Below are 19,064 nucleotides of genomic sequence, written 5' to 3'. Positions count from 1 at the left end.
TAAATCAAGAAATCACATTCCATCTCCAATCGCAACTTCTGCACCCTCTGGTTCCGGCGTTACGGCGACTCTTCTGTGGACTGTAACCGCACCAAAATCTAAAAAAGTTGGATATAAGATGGTATGAGGTGTGAATTTCCCAAGATGGATGTTGTCTCAACTTGAAGGGAGGTGATACTGATTGAGAGAACCAAAAGAAATGGAGACAAGTTTGAGAAACAACCATTACAATTGTTAGTTCGTCTTTACTTGAGAGTTATTTTAGTCTTTTTGTAACTCCGGTACAAGTCAATAGAGGTCAACGCCCAAAAGGTACTAATCAGCACCATTTTAAAAGTATACGGGAATAAACAAACAATAGGGGATTATACGCACTATATTGCAGGGGTGTAAAGTGCAAGCAAGCCTTATATATATAACATTGTTGGACACGTTTATTCATTAAACGTGGTGTGGCCTATATTCTTACACTATTCTAACCACTTCTACTAACACAACGTTATTAGGAAGTTACGACTACGTGGTTTTTGGGAAGTTACGGTGCTTTTATAATACCTGCCATTTTGAATCAAAATAAAAAAGAGGGCTTGTATGATGGATTACTTGCTTCTCGATTTTATTTTTTACAGAATTCTACAGAGGTCCCATGTCTAACAAGTATAGTCTGTGTTGTCTCCATCAAGTACACGCATAAGACTTGGATTTCCAAATTTGTTTTGCAGGCATTAACCAAACTGATTTCATGGTTGGAGGTAATGCGATCTCTTTGGACTTGAAAGTTTCTTTCATTTGGTACCAGAGCGATACCTTTTGGCTATGTTATCCTTTGGTTTGTATGTCTGTAATATTTGTTTAGCGACTGTGTTGCCGTTCTTTTTTTAGCCTGTAATATTTGTTTAGCGGCTATGTCGCCGTTGTCTTTTTGGCCTGTAATATTTCTTTTGTGTTCTATTTGTTCTGCATTATTTTTGGTGGGTGTGTTTGTGTCGGTAATATTTTTCTGGTACTGTTTTATCGTTTTTGTTATGTTGGCTGGAATGAAGTGGTAGAATACTACACCCATAAGGATTGCGATGAATAAAGTGTTCAGACCTGAGTGGTTTAACGACTGCTTTAAATATGAGAGAATGTCATTGTGAATTTATACAGTGGGAACAACGTTGGCTTTTTTGATGGTAAAAGTGATTCAGACCCGAGCGGTTTCACGACTGCTTTAAAAAAGGGTGAATCTTATCATAAAACCATAAAGATTTGTTTTAGAATGAATTTCTATTTATGCAGAATACTTTGGAGTTGTATAGTTTTGGAAATTTCTATATAAATGAAGAATACTCCAGAGTTGTACAGTTACTGCATATTAAAAAAATTCATGTCCAATATATTCTCATACACGCAGTTTATTAAAGTATGAGTATTACTACTATTTTAATGTGTATTTTTAACCAGAGAGTAGCCACAGCATCTTTGGTTGTTGGTTTTGTGATATAAAATAAAAAAAAATAAAAAAATAAAAAAGTTTTAATATATGATATTTATATCACATAAAAATTATGCATTAAAAAAGGTTATAATTCAGTCATAAAAAATGTTTTATTCTGCCCTACAGGGAAATAATTATTGTTTATGAATAAATGTGGATAAAAATGATTTTGGAATTAAACTGACAATGAATACAAATGCCCACAGGACTGTATTATTATTAGTTTAATATCCTTATTTATTCCATTATGGTTTTATTTTTAAAAACATTATTGTATTAAAACCTTTATCCACAGGAAGGTTATAATGACACATTATTTTTGATATGAAATTTTTTAACGTGGGTTAAGAATTTCAATAAAGTTTATTGTATAGTAGAGTAATGTTTGGTATGTTTTCTTTTTTGCAGTAATTTCATCTGGTTTTGTCAATATTGGTTCATCTCATATCCCATTTTAACTGGTGATAATTATTCGGATTGGAAGGAGAAAATCTTTCTAACATTGGGATACATGGACATTGATTTGGCACTTCGTGTGGATGAACCACCCATCCCCACGGAATCAAGTACGCCAAGTGAAAAAGGCTTCTCATGAGAGGTGGGAGCGATCAAATCGCTTAAGTATGTGTCTCATTAAAAGTCATGTTGGGAAAAACATAAGGAGTTCAATTCCTGAATGTACTAAGGCAAAAGAATAGATGACAGCAATTGAACAACAGTTTGTAACTTCCGATAAAGCATTGGATAGCACCCTAATGACCAAATTATCATCAATGAAGCATATGGGTAATAAAGGGGTCCGTGAATATATTATGGAAATGAGAGATATAATTGCCCAAATGAACTCATTAGAGTTCACTTTTTCAGAGACATTCCTTGTCTAATTTATACTCAACTCCCTGCCTACAGAATATAGGTCATTCAAGATTTCTTATAACACACATAAGGAAAAATGGCCAGTTAATGAATTGCTTACCATGTGTGTTCAAGAGGAGGGGAGATTGAATCAGGAGAATCTAGAAAGTGCTCACCTAGCGACTCATGGAAAGGGACATATCAAAAAGGGTGTGCAATTTAAGAAGAAGGGGAATGCATCAACTAGCAAAGTTGACGATAAGGGTACATCAAGTGCTTCTTCTGCAAAAAGAAAGGGTACATGAAAAAGGAATGCCTTAAGTATAAGGCTTGGCTGCTTAAAAAGGGTAACCTCTTTTCCTTTGTGTGTTATGAATCAAATGTAGTTAATACATTTAATAATGCTTAGTGGATTGATTCTGGTTCTACAATTCACATTGCCAATACCATGCAGGGTTCAATCAACCTAAGGAGACCGACGAAAAGTGAACGTTTCATCTATTCGGGAAACAAGATGAGTTCACATGTGGAGGCAGTTGGAACCTACAGACTCATCTTACCATCTGGCTCTACATTAGAACTTGAAAGAACTTTTTATATTCTAACTTTTTCTAAAAATTTGATTTCTATCTCGAAACTTGTTGGATTTGGTTTTAGTTTTAATTTCTTTAATACTTCTTTAAGTATTGTAAAAGATTCTGTTATTATTGGTAATGGTATTTTGGTTGATGGTTTATATAAATTAGATTTAAACCCTGATATTGATCATAACCACTTAACCTTGCATGGAAATATTGGCATCAAGTGTAAGGCTAAAACAGAGAAATCTTCTTCATTATGGCACAGGAGATTAGGACATATCTCCTTACAAAGAATTAAAAGATTAGTAAATGATGGAGTACTTGATACTCTTGATTTTTCTGATTTTGGTATTTGTGTGGATTGCATAAAGGGTAAGCAGACTAACAAAACCAATAAGGGTGCCAGAAGGAGTTCTCAAGTTTTAGAGATCATACACACTGATATATGTGGACCTTTTCAAATTTCATGTTTCAATAGTCAAAAATATTTTGTCACCTTTATTAACGATTGCACACGTTTTATGTATCTTTACATTCTAAATGATAAAAGTGAAGCACTTGATGCTTTTAAATCATATAAGGTGGAGGTAGAGAAACAAAGGGAAAAATAAATCAAGATAGTGCGATTGGATAGAGGAGGAGAATATTATGGTAGGTATACAGAATAAGGACAAAGACCAGGTCCATTTACAAAATTCCTTAGAATGGCATTATAGCACAATATTCGATGCCAGGCATACCAAAATAAAATGGTGTAGCAGAAGGAATCGAACGCTAATGGACATGGTAAGAAGTATGATTAGTAATTATTCTCTCCCTTTATCTCTATGGAGTGAGGCCTTAAAAACCGTTGTGTATATCTTAAACAGGGTTCCAACTAAATCGGTTCCAAAAACACCCTTTGAGTTATGGAATAGTTGGAAACCAAGTTTAGGACACTTACACATATGGGGTTGTCCAATTGAGGTCAGGGTGTACAATCCTATAGAGAAAAAGTTTGACTTAAAGACAATAAATGGGTTTTTTATCGGCTATGCAGAAAAGTCCAAGGGGTTCAAGTTTTATTGTCCTTTGCATAAACCTATTATTGTTGAGGCGAGAAATGCTAGGTTTCTTGAGGATGTTGACATTAGTGGGAGTGAACAACCCCGGAATTTAATTTTTGAGGAAATACGGGATTTGGTTGTTAGACCTGTGACTAAAGAACCTTTACTTGTACTTCAAGACATTTCTTAAGACGTTATTATGGAAGAACAGGTAAATCAAGAAGTTCATACTCACGAGAATCCTATTGTCAATGAACCTGTTCTAAATGAACAAATAGAGTTAAGAAGGTCCTCAAGAGTAAGAAAACCTGCAATCCCCTCTGATTATGTTGTATATCTACAAGAAATTGACCATGATATTGGAATTGATAAAGACCCAATTACGTTTTCACAAGCCATGAGTGGAGAAAATTCAAGGTTATGGTATGATGCCATGTTAGAGGAACTAGACTCTATGGCTAAAAATCAAGTCTGGGATTTAGTTTAATTGCCAGAAGGGGCTAATGCAGTTGGCTGTAAATGGGTTTATAAGACTAAAAGAGACCCAAAAGGCAAGATTAAACGATATAAGGCCAGACTTGTAGCCAAAGGGTATACCCAAAGGGAAGGCATTGATTACCATGATACCTTTTCTCCCGTTTCTACAAAGGATTCCCTTTTTATTATCATGGCATTGGTAGCTCATTTTGATTTAGAGTTACATCAAATGGATGTGAAAATGACATTTCTTAATGGGGGCTTGAATGAGGAGGTATACATGAAACAACCTGAAGGTTTTCATTTAGATAAAGAAAACAATATGGTTTGTAAAATCAAGAAATCCATATATGGGTTGAAACAAGCTTCACGTTAATGGTATTACAAATTTCATGATGTTATCTCTTCTTTTGGGTTTAAAGAGAATATCGTTGATCAATGTATATACCTTAAGGTTAGTGGGAGTAAGTTCATTCTCTTGATCCTATATGTGGATGATATTTTGCTTGCTAGTAGCGACTTAGGGTTGCTACATGAAGTTAAAGAATTTTTTTCTAGAATTTTTGATATGAAAGATATGGGTGAAGCATCCTATGTCATTGGCATAGAAATTTATAGGGATAGATCCCAAGGATTGATTGGATTATCCCAAAAGGCCTATATCAATAAAGTTTTAGAGAGATTTCAAATGTTGGGTTATGCTTCAAGTGTTGCTCCTATTGTCAAGGGTGACAAATTCAGTTTAAATCAGTGCCCAAGAAATGATTTGGAAAGGGAAGAGATGGAAGTCATTCCTTATGCATCTGCAGTAGGATGTCTAATGTATGTGCAAGTATGCACTAGACCAGACATTGCATTTGCAGTAGGAATGTTAGGTAGATACCAAACTAATCCAGGAATGGATCATTAGCGAGCTGTAAAGAAAGTGATGCGATATCTATAAGGGACAAAGGATTACATGCTGACATACAAAAGATTAGATCTTTTGAAAGTGGTTGGATATTCTGATTCTGATTTTGGAGGATGCATTGACTCTAGAAAGTCAACATCAGGATATGTATTCTTCTTTGCAGGAGGCGCTATCTCATGGAAAAGCTTAAAATAGAAATCAATCATTTCCTCTACTATGGAGGCGGAGTACGTAGCATGTCATGAGGCTACAGGACATGCCTTATGGTTACGGAATTTTATCACAGGTCTTAAAATTGTTGATTCCATCTCTAAGCTATTGAGAATCTATTGTGATAATTCCGCTGCAGTTCGTTTCTGTAACAACAATACAAGTGGCAGTTCAAATAAGTGGATTGACATAAAGTTCCTTGTTGTTAAAGAAAAAGTTCAGAATCATCAAGTGTTAGTAGATTACATAGGAACAAGGTCGATGGTCGCAGATCCTATGACAAAGGGTTTGCCACCCAAATTGTATAAGGAACATGTAGGACATATGGGGCTTATTGATATGTCTTGTGTTTGATTTACTGAGACGCTTTAAAGTTTGCAATTGCATTTATGTTATGATGATTCTTAGTTTTATTTTTATTATTTTTTTTTATTTGTCATTTTTAAGGAAGTATACATAAAGTTTATAAATGACAAATTATCCTTTTGGATAATAAAGTAGGACCTTAGAATAGGCTTATGGGAGCTTATTCATACAGATAGTCCATTGGGACAATAAAGTTGACTTCCTTGAATAGTTTTTGAAATAATTATTTATAAAGTACAACCACATAAAGATGTTTATCTAAAGAAAGACAGTTATATAATGATATATGGAAGGTAGTACTCATTTGTATAGTGTAATTTCCGCCATGATTTTATACACTGAAATTCTATAGATAAATTTTTTTTAGTTCTCAAACCCATAAGGGTAATGAATGTGTTAATATTGGCCAAGTGGGAGAATGTTGGACACGTTTATTCATTAAACGTGGTGTGGCCTATATTCTCACACTATTCTAACCACTTCCACTAACACAACATTACTGGGAAGTTACGACTACGTGGTTTTTGGGAAGTTACGGTGGTTTTATAATAACTGCCATTTTGAATCAAAATAGAAAAGAGGGCTTGTATGATGGATTACTTGCTTCTCGATTTTATTTTTTACAAAATCCTACAGAGGTCCCATGTCTAACAAGTATAGTCTGTGTTGTCTCTATCAAGTATACGCATCAAGACTTGTATAGGCGTGAACATCATTAGGATTTCCAAATTTGTTTTGCAGGCATTAACCAAATTGATTTCATGGCTGGAGGTAATGCGATCTCTTTGGACTTGATAGTTTCTTTCAAACATGTTTTAATATTGGTTGTTGCGGTTTACACCCCTATGAATATCGCCTATAACCCCTCATTATTTGTTCACCTCTCCTATATGTTAAAAATAGTGCGAATTAATGCCTTTTAGCCGTTATGTCCTCTATTGACCGGTACCGAAAATTCTTGAATTTCGTGTTTGATTGAGGGACCGTATCTCTTCCAGAGAAAAGCGAATTCCCCATATAAGGAATAAGCAACAATTAGGCAGAGATTTTTTGGATGGAATCCAAATCAGGTCATAAGAATTTTTTTCTGCCTAATGCTAAGGATTGTGTGGTAATTACCAATCTCGTCAGAGATTTCAGGTTGTCGAAATGCCCAAGAACCTAACCAATCGCTTCGCCGCCCAAATTCCCTCTGTCGACTACATTGGCCACCACATCAGTACTTAATTCAGCACCCACATTATTGCAGTTTTGCCTCTGAGTTTCTGTAGAAAGACACCTCGTAGCTTCTCTTTCGGTGATAGAATCCCATCAACGGCCAGACTAATTGAGCTATCTCCGTGTGGGTTTGGGATTGAAGCTTTGCTACGGCAGCAAATCGGTAACAAATGAAATAGTTTATCCAAGATGTGATTTTGGTCCTGTTGATGATACTGGACTGGTTCTTGATTTGCTTATCTGATGATGGTGATTCATCAAGTGGGAAAAATCTTTGTATATTTGCCGGCTGCAGCAACGGTGAGGGCGTAAATAAAACACTCGGATGAGGCACTACAAGAAAAATAACTTTTTACCACGGTGGAAAAAGCTTTCTACCACGGTTTTGAACCGTGGTAGAAACAGCCGTTGTAGAAAGTCGAGACTTTCTACCACGGTTTTGCACCATGGTAGAAAGTCTATTTTCAACCACGGTTCCGCACCGTGATAGAAAATGGTTCTTTTTACCACGGTTTCGCACCGTGGTTGAAAATAAACTTTCTACCATGGTGCAAAACCGTGGTAGAAAGTCTTTCTTTCTATCACGGTCCATAACCGTGGTAGAAAATGTTATATAATTTTTTAAAAAAATAATAATTTAACCCTTATGAAGCCTCTTTTGTGTATATATATATATATATATATATATATATATATATATATTAAATGGGTAACCTATATATTGTCCAACAACATATATCACTCATATCCTACTCCACGTAGACAACCAAATTGCAACCAAAGGCATATATATATACAACAATCACCTAAAATTAATCCCAAACATTCATTAAATAATTTGAAGTACAAAGTTTCCATCATTGTTAAAAAAAGAACACCAATCACCAAAAATTAATCCAAAACATTCATTGAATAATTTAGAGTACAAAGTCTCCATCATTGTTAAAAAAAAGAAAACCAAGTGCTAACAAAAGATTGCAAAAAGAAGTAGCACCGCCAAGCTTGCCCAACCATCTTTATTCACTGTGCCAACAAAGGATGATCACTAAGGAAGTTAGGCATGTGGTCACTAGCATTACCACCATCACTGCTAACCCTGAAATGGATTAAAATTAAGATTGTGATCATTGAAGCAAAAGAGCTCCCTTAATTAACATGGTAAAAAACCAATATTGTAGTTGCTAACTAAATGCCAGTTGAACAAACCTTCTACCCAAGGTAAATAACCAATGTATTTATCTTAGAAACCAGGGAAAAAAATTACCCTTATGCTAGACAATACATAAGATCTAACAATGAACTATTTGTTGTTTTTATCATGAGCATAAACTCATTATTCTTTTATGGAATGGGTAAAAAAAATTATGAACAAACCTTCTACCTAAGGTAAATAACAATGAACTATTTGTTGTTTTTATCATGCATATCTTACATGTCCTGTTATTCTTTTATGGAATGGGCAAAAAAATTATGCATTATAAGATTTGCTTAAATTCTCAAAAATTGAGAGGAAAGAAGAATAGATGTTTGTGTGTGTGTGTGTGTGTGTGTGTTGTGTGTGATCCACGTAATACTGGGAAGAATAAGCCCAAATCTTAATAGAAAAATAAAGCCCATTATAATATATTAATACACATGTTAATATACAGACATCAAGAGATATATTACTAATAAAAAAAACTTTCACAACTAACTTTTAAATTTTAAAGTAGATAGAACTAGTGTGGCCCCCCAAACAAAAGTTGATGGGTCCACCCCTGATTCATAATAAAAAAAACCAAACCAATAAGATAACAAAACTGCAAATGTTAAAGACATCAATCGAATGAACACAAATACTATGCAGTATCCAGCAATGTCAAAAGCATAACCAGATCATTATGAACTTAACTATAATCGAAAGACCTAGGAGCCAATCATATCATAAATAGAATATGGGAGAACTAATAGTATTGTAGAACTAACGCTGTTTAAGTTTGGAAATTATATTTATATCTATCTATATATCACAGTATACACCAAGACTAGGTTTTGTCAGACTCAATTAACTAAAAAGAAATTCACTTTAGCCTCTAAAACATATATCAGGACAAAGATCACATGCAAACCATCCTCTATTAAAATTATACCAAAAAACAAAAGCTAAACTATAATCTAATCATCTTGACAGAGCGGTGTGGAGGAGACTGTATACATACATGATTATTCTTGACATCTAGTCAAACTTGCAAGTGAAAAGTAGAAAGAAAAGAAAGAGTGCATAAAATAATACTTACAATTCTCACTTTTCGTACGGGGGGTACATAACAATGTCAACTTAGGATTTTAAATTCATTAGCACATGGACTTCCATAATACAGCTCACCACCTGTTTAATTTTAATTTGGTTAGCAAACAGGATAAAAAGCACTCAGACATTATAATATGTAGTTGAAAGACAAAGGATAAGCAGACAATTTCTTTGAAAAAAGAAGAGAAATGTTGGTATATATATATATATATATATAGAGAGAGAGAGAGAGAGAGAGAGAGAGAGTTAAAAAAAATGTCTATAGCACAAGATTGTTGACCAGGTATTAGAGATAAAGCTGCACGTTCAGCTTTTGATTGCATATGAACTAATAATGAAGGACAAAAAAGCTCATGGACCATCTGTTCAGTTTATTTGTTGAAATGGAACTGTAGTTCACTAGCAAGACACTTTAGTGCAAAAATATAACTCATAGTGCAAAGCCAAAATTAGGCTTTGAATATATGATAAAAGGAGAATACTCGAACACAATTTTCATTTAAAAAATAAAATACATATTCCCAAAATTTTATTTGGGAACAAATTACAATTTCTCCTATACTATTATGCGGAGTATAATCCCTTAATTCCAAATGAGAGTTCCCTGGGCATATATTTCGATGCTATGCAGGTCTAATTAGGGGTATACAATGGACCATCATTTCCATCTTACCACCTTGGCAACAAATAAAATTCCATACATTAAAAAGGCTCAAACATTATTCTGCATTATTACATATTATTTGGGCCAACTAGTTAAACCAATGAATTATGTATGTTTTCTAAAACTTATATATATATATATATATATATATATACAAAAAAATCATTAGTTAAAACATAAAAGGAACCTCAATTGGGGAAGGAAATAATAAATAAACAAAAAGGAAAAGAAAACAGTTACTATTCTGATTTTATAACAAAAGGAATTATGGTAACACAAAAAGACCCCTTAATCAAATGTAACAAGATCAGTTAGAAACAAGCTTTACCATGATCATTGCAATATTTGGAAAGAGACAGTAAGGTTTCACAAATCAAACAAATCTATTGAATATATTATATAAATTTCATAATCCTAAGTTTCAATTGGATTAATTAGGGGTTGTGGTTTAAGAGAGCACGTACCCCAAGCAATAGTGCACTCCTCGCTACTCGCACTTGCTTAATTAGCTTGGCACTCAATGCCTAATCAAAATCAACACACATCCAAATCACACAGCATATGCAATAACAATGAAGAAAAACCTACACAAAATAACACAACCAAAAGCTCTTACAGAGATCCATGATATGGTTCCTACAAATTGCACAGTTATCCACAACAATATCTGCAGCAACCGATACACAAATCAACTCAAATTCACAATGTATCACAAAATACACAATAAATTTCAAACTATTCACACACAAAAACGAATGCATGGTCACATATTCCTACAATCACAATATATATATTATATATATATATACGGACCCCAAGATCAGAGAGCGACGGCACTCCATTTTTTCATCTCGAATCGCTTGGATTTCTTGGCAGCAGAGGGATCAGAGGGAGGTTCGGCGATGGTAGATCCATCGTCGGCGGGCACCTCGCGACGTTGGTGTCCATTAATGGGGCCTAAGAGCGGGTAATGACAGAGAGAGGGCAAGTTCAGAGTCAAGAACGAGAATAGAGATGGAGGCGATTTGGGAGGCTGATCTGATTCTTGTAGATCTTGTAGTTTGCAGTCGCAGAGAGAGGGCAAGTTCAGAGTTGAGAACGAAATAGAGATGGAGGCGATTTGGGAGGGTCAAAGGATTTGCGTATGGTAGAGATGGAGGCGATTTGGGAGGCTGAAATGATTTGCGTGTGTGGTCTGTACTAGGGAGAGAGAGATCAGGGTTATAAATACAAATGTATATATATGGTGAAGGGTGTAAAAAAATATTAGGAGGACAATTTTGAAAATAAAGGGTTTAAAATGAATGGTCATGTGTATGACACATGACCAATTGACTTCTAATTGACTTCCAATTGATCGGAAGTATTTAGTTGCACATTTTTATATTTAAGTATGAATTTAATAAACAAATTAAATTATAGGGGTGTGATTCACACAAATTTAAGACTATAGTACTGTTTTTCAACTCTCCCATTTAATATTTTGTTATCGATCGCCACTCCCCACCCTCATTTTATAAACTTTGCTATTAAATATTCAACTTTCTAAAATATAAGAAAATTCATTCAAATGCTTTTGAAATAATAAACAACATTGTTATTTTAGAGAATGAAGTAAATCTTTTTAAATTAAGAACATTCAAACTGTATAAATATTCAACAACTTATAAGTATATATAATCATGTTATAAAAAATTAAAGTTGAAAGTTGGAAAGATTTATAACTAATATGAAAACCTTTATTAAAAAAAAAAAAAACAAAGATTTATTTAGTACAATATGAAGAAGGATAATACACACAACTTTTATATAAAACTCTAAAATTTTGATATATTTCTTTCTCACTTCTTGCTTACATAGATTTATAACTAATATGAAAACCTTTATAAAAAAAAAAAAAAAACAAAGATTTATTTAGTACAATATGAAGAAGGAGAATACACACAACTTTTATATAAAACTCTCAAATTTTGATATATTTCTTTCTCACTTCTTGCTTAAAAAAAAAATTCAAGAATATGTATTTATAGATACCATTACATGACTCTAGAAAGACACAAAAGACGAGACAATAAATAAAACACTAACTATAACACAAGTGTTTCATCTCCCAAAGAGATAGTTCATGTATTCACACTTGAGTTGGTTCATATATTCCACACTTGATTTGGTTTATGTATTTGGTTTAATGTTCCAACAATGCCTCCCGTAAATCAAATTTGCTTTTCATTCCTAACTTTGCAAGATTCTTCTTGAATAAAATTCCACCAAGAGGCTTTGTGAATAAATCTGTCAATTGTTCATCCGTCTTGCAATATTCAACTTGAATAATTCCTTCATTGACAAGCTCCTTTAAGAAATGATAACGGATGTGAATATGCTTCATCCTTTCATGTAGAACAGAGACAGTTGAACTATTGTTACAAAATAATGTTGTTGGCCATTCTTGCTTGTGCTTGAGATTTTCCAAAATACCTTGCAACCAAATGATTTGACAACCGGCAAGTGAGGTAATAATATACTCCGCTTTCGTTGTAGAAAGAGCCACAATAGCTTGCTTCTTTGAATTCCATGAAATTACATCACTTCCAAGATTAAAGACATAGTCGGATGTGCTCTTACTATCATCAATACTTCCCGCCAAGTTACTATCTGTGTAGCTAACAAGTTTAACCGGAACATTTGCTTGATAAAAAATAAAATAATCAATGGTTCTTATCACGTACCTCAAAATTCTTTTTGCAACTTCCCAATGACTTGAATGTGGTTTCTCCATGAATTGGCTAATTAAACTTACTACAAACATTATATTTGACCTTTTAGCTATTAAGTACATCAAATTTCCAATGCTTTCAAATGCAAAAATATTCTTCGCAATCTCCTTTGCTATGCAGACTTTGTATCTTGTCTTCTTCATGAGTCTATTTTTTTCCTTCACCCGAACTAGAAGTTGATCTTCACTATGGTTCTTAAGCTTGGCTTGAAAATTTTCAAACTTCATGAATTTACTGATGACTTGCTTACTTGAATTAAAGAATGTTTCCATGTTCATCCATGTTGTATCATTTGAGAAATATCATATAGAAAAATTCCTTATTTTTTCTTCAACAAGATTTTCAATTCCTCCATCAAATTCAACTCTGATAATTTCTTCTTTTGTGAACACTTCACTATCTATTTCTTTCCTACTTTCTTTAACTTGATTTTTTTTTTTTTCAAATTCTACCTCTTTGAGTACTTCACCATTAGTATTTACTAATTCTTCTTTTTCCTCTTTTTCTTCTCTCAAAAGTTTTTCTTCATCACCATTGACTCCTTTTGCCTCTATTTTAAACTCTACTTCTAAAATTTTCTCATCTTCCATTTTTCTACTTTTCTCATCAAATTCTCCTTCTTCTAAATCTTCTTTTTCTTCCATCTCATCAAGATTCTCTTCATTTTCATCTTCGCAAACAATTTTTTCAAAAAATCCATCTTCATTATAATTTGGAAACCAATATTTAGTGGATACTGATTTGAATTTATAATTAGATGAAGACATAAATTCAAGCTTTTGTCATGCCTGACTTGGAGATTTCAAATTTTCAACATGCTTCCAAACTTCTTGATGAACTGCATTTTTTAGTATCTTCAGCACCTGCTCTTCTTTTTGTTGTTCTTGAATTGTTTAGCTGAACACACTTTAAAATTTTTATCACATCATACCAAAAGCCACATGCTTTAATTAAGATAAACCAAAATAATATTGCTCCAGTAGGCATAATTCGAAGGAATCAAATTTTCATTCATTTTTTTCGATCTTTGGACGACTCCTTGAATCTTCTTTGAGTTGATTTTTCACGAGCCAAATTTTATTTTACTTCACGCTTCAAAATCACTCCACCTTTCATACTTTCAGATTCATAGAATCATTGAGGCTTTGATATCAATTTGTAAGGGGCTCTGATATCAATTTGTAAGAGGCATTTAATATGAAGAAGGAGAATACACATAACTTTTATATAAAACTCTCAAATTCTGATATATTTCTTTCTCACTTCTTGCTTACAAAAAGAATTCAAGAACATGTATTTATAGACACCATTACATGACCCTAGAAAGACACAAAAGACGAGACAATAAATAAAACACCAACTTTAACACAAGTTTTTGTCTGCCAATGAGATAATTCATGTATTCTACATATGAGTTGGTTCATGTATTCCACACTTGAATGGGTTCATGTATTTGGTTTAATTTTCTAACAGAACTTATTGGTCATTAGACAAAAATTTTTTGTGAGACTAGAGAAAATTAGATTTTGGTAACTAAAGCTAAATAAAATTCTTTTAAAGTGACTCAAAGTAACAAAAATATGAATTCTCATCAAATTTAAAACTTAAATACTAATGACCATTAAAAGTGTGGCCCCCACTCCATTTTTCTTTCTTTTCTCTTTTAAATTGGCGGGTCTATCTACTATGGTGACACATCAAAAAGAATAGTTATACTCCCTTCGTCCCGCAAAGAGTGTCGCTTATGGGGAATACAATTTTTTAAGAGTGTTATTTTTTATAATTTTTTTTATAGTAGTATGAGATGAATTTCTTAATATGCCCTTGTAGCAATTTATGAATATAGTACAAAAGTTGTTTGAATTGAACTTTCAAATTTGAATTATGGGGTCCACAATAGCTTTTTTTCAGAAGTTTTAATTACCTTTATAATTTCAAGACAAAGGGTATATTAGGAATATTTAAAAAATAGTGTATTGGATTTTGAAGTATGACACTTATTTTGGGACAGCCAGAAAAGGAAAGTAGGACACTTATTTTGGGACGAAGGGAGTATTTATAAAGAGCACTGACGTGACTCTCAAAAAACATATATGCATATATAGTCCAACTAAACAACACACCATACCGAATACCCTAACACGAGTTTCTTGTTGGGTTTTTGGTGACCCAACAGAAAAATAGAATTCCGGGAACAGAGAAAGACAATCTGTGAGCGTAATCGAAGGCTTGGTGGTGGAGGTCTTGTTCAAAGCTAATTAAGCTACTCATTGAAGTCCGTATCCATTACTACAGAAAATATGTTAGAACGTATTAGAAGATTCAGTGCTGGTCTCGTTCTTGTGGTCTATTCTTCGTAGAATTCCAACTCCTCGTGGTTGTGGCCTTGCCGTGCCCTAACATTTACTTACTGTGAATTTGAAGTCTTTGACCTCATTCAACATAATTTCATTTGTGATCTTATTTGGTCAATTAAATAAATTTTGTAGACTTTAAATTAATAATAATAATAATAACATTGATTCTTATAATGCCTTCACTAGTCTATCACCTTCCTCTTCCTCACATTCAATCTTTTATATATATTTATTGGCAAAAAACTTACACACATTACTCACATATCTACTTAGTTTGCTAGATACTCAAACCCTCACTATTCATTTAATTTGCTAGATACTCAAACCCTCACCATTCATTCTTATATTAGAATGAGTAATACTATCATTAGAATTTATTCATGACATTTCTTTATTGACAGTTATATTGAAAATTTCAATACTAAATCAGATTTAAAAATCATACTTAATTTAGTAAGATACCAAGAGTAAAGTAGTATAATATATAGCAACACAACCAAGTAAACACATAATAAGAGGATTTTTCTAAGCAGAACAAGGACAACTAAAATTCTAAAGAGCAGTGATAGAGCAACCTAATCTTATTCTCGAAATAGTCACAGAACCGTGACATGATTTGGCCACGTCAGACTTCTTAAAAGGTAAGACTCAGAAAATAAACCTCCTCTATAATTTTTCACGTAAACTGTAAGAAAAAATAAAAGAATAAAAGCCTTATCAATAATCATAGATAGAGAAAGGCAATGGTGTGAAGATATGGTGGTTAAATATACAAATCTGACATATATATACATACAAATGTGTGTGTATATATCTATATATAAAAGTTCTCACAAATTTAAAAAGTTAAATAACAAAACACATTCTCATAACAACATCGATCCAGGATTCAGACTCCTTCTAGGCTTTGTAACGAGTTTTCTTTTCCGATAACTATTCAATTGGTATTCTCTTTCACAATTTTTAAAAACAAGAATTAGGGCAAAACATGAAACTGACATGGTGATGGTAGAATTGAATAAATTGGGTTTTTTTTTTTTTTTTTTTAATTATTTATCATGAAATTGACATGGTGATGGTAGAATTGAAGAAATTGGGTTTATTTATTTATTATATAGTTTTGATAATATTTTGCATAAATCTTTGTGGTCTATAAGATGGAATCCCAAGCCTACAAAGTCCAGATAAAATGAAAGTGGTAAATTTACAAGATTTCCAAATTACTTAGAAGTTATTCTGAAAGATGGAGTCTTGGTTTATATCTAAAAGACGGGGGTGTTCAAACACAAATTTTTTTTTTCCTTAGAAGTCCGACGTGGCCAATCGACTTTACCATTCGGTGATTATTTCGGAAACTACAACAAAATTGGATTTTTGTGACAGTCCTTTAGTGACAACCAAAAAAATGTCCCTAAAGGGCCTCCTTTGGTGACTGTACAATGTACACCGTCTCTAAATACTGGACGCTCGGCTTGAAATTTTTTGTGGGAAAGTTTGTGAACTTTATTTAGCGCTATGCGCGTTAAAATATATTCATTTATTTCACTTTAATTAAAAGAAAAAGGAAAAGATAGAAAAAGGAAAAGAGCCAAATGACGTCGTTTTGGCCTATTTATATAGTCGCTATACAACTCCCCAATCTCAAGTCTAATCTCTATAACAATCCCACAAACACCTCTGTACTCCATCGGACGCCTCTTTCTCTCCCTACTATCACTCTTCCCTCGAGCTTAACAGATCGTCCAGTTTGGGTCCTTCTTTAGGTACTAAGTTTTTATTTTTATTATTATATATTTTTGTGGATAAGCCTAATTCTTCCATTAGCCTTTTTTTTTTTTTTTTGGGCTCATGCACAAAGGTTTTTATTTTATTTTATTTTTATATGCATTAAATCTGTTCTCTTCTAGGGTAAACTTTAGGGGATGAAGCTTCAGAGCAAATATAATTCAAGTTTCTTTCATACTTTATGCAAGTAATCAAAATGTTATGTTTATTATTTTTTTGAGATTTGTTCCATCTGATTCATTTATTGTAACTTTCTCACATATTTTAGTTTATTTTTTTGTCTTGTGTCTCTATAAGACTACTACGGGTGAATATTATCGGTTCCAAAATCAATTAATCAGTAATATTTACAGTTGCTAGAAACATAGATCACTAGTTTTTGCACCTAATGATTATGACTATGTCTTGGCATAATTTATTCAGAAGAAATTGTTTCTTTTTGCCTTTGTTCCTTTCCTAACCTTGTTGTAGAAAGTAAAAGGGATCATACTATCTCTAGAGCTTTGGTTTCTTCCACAGGGTTATTCTATTAAAAAATTTCTGTTAGCTGCTTTTAAATTTCATTACTCTTGCCAATTAAATACATAAATGATTATTATAAAGCAATTATTCAATAGTTTTTTTCATTATAAGTACTTTATATTGATTGGAGGAACACTAATAGGAAAAATCTTTCTCATCTGTCATGTGAAATTTATAACCTGATTGTATTTTTCCTTCATTGTTTTTCTATTATTTATTATTTATTATTTATTATCTCCATTCCCTCACTCATGTCTTCTTTGGGGATAAGGGATCTCCATTCCCTCACTCATGTTTTCTTTGGGGATAAGGGGGTCAAGAATGATGGTGGAGCTAATTGATGCAGAGCTTTGAGAGGTAGTTTGACAACATACATCATTTCAAGTTAATTTTATTTTTTTGGGCTGAATTTATTTTTTGTTTTTTGTTTTTTTGGCTGCTGTAATTTACATAGCAAGAGTTGTTCATACTCTTTCATTGAGACGTTAAAAATAGTAAACAATTTCTTCTTCGCAAGTAATATATTAGCTCGACACAAGAATTTAATTTCTTGCATGACTTTATGGATGTAGTAGGATGATGGAATATATGAATTTATCAAAGTTTTGATTTGATTTAATTTAGACTCCTAATTTAAAGGGAGAAAGAAGTTATCTCTTTAATTTTGGTAGGGTTCAAGCCAAAATTTGAAGTGTAGTGTAAGAAAAACTATAATAAATTACCAACAAGTGTGTGGCCTAGTGGTACAAGGCTCCTACTTTTCAAAGGGAGGTCATGATTTGAATCTCCCTAGAGGCAGGGTGTGTGAGTCCCAACTAGGAAAAAAAAAAAAAAAAACTATAATAAATGGAGAAAAAGAGTTTTCTTTCCTTTGGGTAGGATTCAAACCAAAATATAGTTCTTTAAGACTTAGGATTGGTTATGAGTTTATCTTTTAGCATCTATTGAGTTATAGTACACTCTTTTGGTATATAATATCTATTTAGTGCTACTCTTTTGTTCATGTTTACTGCTACCAAGTGACATTGTGCTGTTTTAGGATTTTTTTTATTTTTATTTTTCAATTAAATTTAGGTTTGTTACATGATTTGCAAATATAAATTAGATTGTGGGCTGAAATTAATTATGTTTTTTTAATTGGGAAGGGTATAGTTCAATTCATCTTAATCATGATTGTAGTGTTATTTAGTTGGTAAGTTAATATATGCTTAGTATGTGTTTCTTCAATGATCCTTGTATTGTTGACCATTGTTGTTGGGTAAAGAATAATTTCGGATATAATAGTTTCGGGGAAAATTTATTAACATTATTAGCTTAGGTTCAATTATGAATGGTGGTATGTGCTATTAAATTTGGTCATCACATTTATCTCAATTCTAAGAGTTGATTATGTTTTATCTGAATTGCAGGATGAAATGGTATAAAAGTCTTCACAAATGCTTTAAATTCTTATGGCGCCAATCCAAAGAAAAAAGATGTGGAGATAATGCATTCATTATCTAGCTAGGACTTGGAGGAACATATGCTCA

At 32.8% G+C, this 19,064-nt stretch overlaps 1 long non-coding RNA gene across 1 annotated transcript; it reads right to left on the bottom strand.

The window, feature by feature from the left end:
- Positions 1 to 8,022: 8,022 nt before the first annotated feature.
- Positions 8,023 to 11,317, bottom strand: LOC132266748 (uncharacterized). The gene is made up of 4 exons (XR_009468704.1): positions 10,911 to 11,317; positions 10,562 to 10,764; positions 9,420 to 9,511; positions 8,023 to 8,239 (listed from the first exon to the last, which is right to left on the bottom strand). It is a non-coding gene; the product is annotated as an uncharacterized LOC132266748 (long non-coding RNA).
- Positions 11,318 to 19,064: the final 7,747 nt, after the last annotated feature.

The sequence above is a fragment of the Cornus florida genome, unplaced genomic scaffold (genome assembly GCF_030987335.1).
Source record: "Cornus florida cultivar Cherokee Brave unplaced genomic scaffold, ASM3098733v1 CherokeeBrave_3.0.0_Hap2_Chr07, whole genome shotgun sequence".
NCBI lineage: Eukaryota > Viridiplantae > Streptophyta > Magnoliopsida > Cornales > Cornaceae > Cornus > Cornus florida.
The sequence above is the reverse complement of the archived record's forward strand: the minus strand, read 5'-3'. Positions and strand labels throughout refer to the sequence as shown.